Below are 2,659 nucleotides of genomic sequence, written 5' to 3'. Positions count from 1 at the left end.
GCCAAAGGAGGATATGAGACTACCCAGAGAGGAGGTGTACAGAAAAAAGAGGACCGGTCCAAGCACTGACCCCAGAGATGAGACAGTAGATCCTAATTAAGAAGATTTATTATTGCAATAGGGAAAAGCAAATGCTTAGCAGTTAAAGGACAGAGATTCTAACTAAAACAAGGAAATACATCAATCTTTGTAGGCATACAGAATCACTCTTGTAAAGGAGGGTTTAAGCTGTTATCTTGTTGTCATGAAGCAGATTATCCAATAAAGTATATTTTGAAGTCAATATAAGCATATTAGTTCAGAAACAGTTAATAGGGTGGATAAATCACGTGTCTAACATTTTTGGCAAAAAAATGACTGTCCACCATCTTGGATTCTTGTTCAAGCTGGTATTAACCACAAGGGTCCCTTACCAGCCTTCAGGGCCATCCTGTGCACAGCTTTCAGGGTCATCTCGCTGATTCTGTTGCAGGTGCTGCTCTCTGAAAAGAATCAAAGCAGTAACCATTCTTCATAGAAGCAGAACCCCTACATTTCTATCACATCCTGAATCAAACAGCATTGAAGGAAAGTTTTAAAATGGAAAGCAGAGGTCAAACTTTCTAAAGGCAGCAGAGGATGAAGGTTTAAGACAAAACAGCAGAAGAAGATCTTCCAATGTAGCACAGAGGCCTGAAGCTGGACGACGAAGCTGGACAAGAGAGGAGGAAAGACTTACAATGTATAGTAAAGGAGGAAGGTTCTAAACTAGGAAGAAGAAGAGGAAGACTGGACAGCAGTGGGAGAAAGTCTTAGGAGACATGGGAGGAAGATCCTAAGTTGGACAGCAGAGGACAAACATCTTAAACCAGAGTGCAGAAGAGAAAACCAAAAAGCAAAGGAGGAAAATCTTAGTCTTTCTTATCTGAGAAGGAAGGTTTTACAATGGACCACAGAGAAGAAATATCTGAAATTGTACAGCAGAGGACGAAGGTCCTAGCCAGACACAAGAGGAGGCAGATCTTACATTGGACCACAGATAGGAAATGTCTAAAATTTGACAGCAGAGGAGGAACGTCCTAAGGCGGACAGCAATAGAAGAAGAGGCGGAAAGTTCTGAAAAGGACAGCAGAGCAAAATTTTCTAAAGACAGCAGGAGGAGAAAGGACTGAAATTGGACAACAGAGAAGGAAAGTCCAAAACTAGCAGCAGAAAATTACAGAAAAGCATTTGTTGTTTACTGCTCAATGCCGCTCTACACTGATGTGATCTTAGGACTTTCACATTGATGTATCAGACAAATGTGTCACCGCAGCAAGACAGTGTAACCCTCAATTTCTTATGTCTACCCAAAGTTCAGCTTTAAAGTGAATCCACCATCAGAGAGCTCTGCATGTGAAGTGCAGCAATATGTCAGCATGACACCTTCCAATATTATCTCTTACCGTTCTCTCCCTGCAAGACCCTCAGATCCATCTACTCGTGAGCAGTTTTATTTCTGATAGATTTTTCATTTAAATCAAAAGACATGCATTGCAACAAAGGCTGATCTGCCTGCAATACACTTTGTATGTTACAATGTCCATGTGGACATGCGTTCTGGTGTACTTTATTTGATGTTTTCTAATCAGGGATAAATAAAAAGAATCTATAAATGTAAATCTAGTTTTCCTCTGCTTTCCAGAAAGAAGGAGCCATGGTTGTGCAGGCATCAAGCACGATCACCATCTACATCCTGGTCAGAGATGCAAACACAGCGGTCATACAGTCATGCACATCCTGGTGTCAGCATGGTTATTTGCTGTGTTCACGATTTCCTGACATGGTTCAGCTCCTTCTACAGCCTCTCATCTTTATTATTATTATTAACAGACAGGATAGCGCCAACATATTACGCAGCGCTTTACATTAAATAGGAGTTCCAAATGACAGACAGATACAGACAGTGACACAGAAGGAGGGGAGGACCCCTTACAATCAAGGAGGTGGGGGAAGTATCACACAATAGGAGGGGAGGTATGGAATGGTGGGAAATAGTGAAGGTTTCTCACCTTGCTACAAATCATTGGAGGAGACTGAGGTAATGCTTCATCCTGCCTGCAGCAGAGTGATGGCATTATCTCAGCCTACGTTCTTAATATCACTGATTGTAGTTTAAGGATGGGTTTTCCTTATTATTAATAAAGAATATATTGCAATAAATGACACTTTTGCTCTAAATGTTGACATTTGCACAGTTGAAATGCTTGGATCCAGTTCAGGTTATGATTTTATTATAGCTATAATTACACAAATCACTGTGGGCAGTTCAATCAGTTCTTCCCAATGACACTTTGATAGATCGGTGTACATGGACAGCCTGCTCCTCCCAGCTCACAGGAGGCTCTCATATGGACAGCTCAGCTCTACACTGCCGGTAACCAAAGACGCTTCACCTTTCAGTACTACAGGCTGTTCCTGCCGTGCCCTCATACAAAAACATCATATGTTAATAATCTATATCCGTATATGATATGTTTTAAGCTTGCTGACATTTTACATTTTAATCATATTTTTCAATAATTGATAAAATTTGTTTTTTTTAGAATTTTAGGGCAAATAATCTGATTCGCTTAATCAGGCACTTCTTAAGTAAGCCTTTTGTTGCTAAGCTACGCCGGGACCTCCGGCTGCCATCTTT

This window comes from Pyxicephalus adspersus, chromosome 8, assembly GCF_032062135.1.
Source record: "Pyxicephalus adspersus chromosome 8, UCB_Pads_2.0, whole genome shotgun sequence".
NCBI classification, from domain to species: Eukaryota; Metazoa; Chordata; class Amphibia; order Anura; family Pyxicephalidae; genus Pyxicephalus; species Pyxicephalus adspersus.
This window is presented reverse-complemented; position numbering follows the sequence as displayed.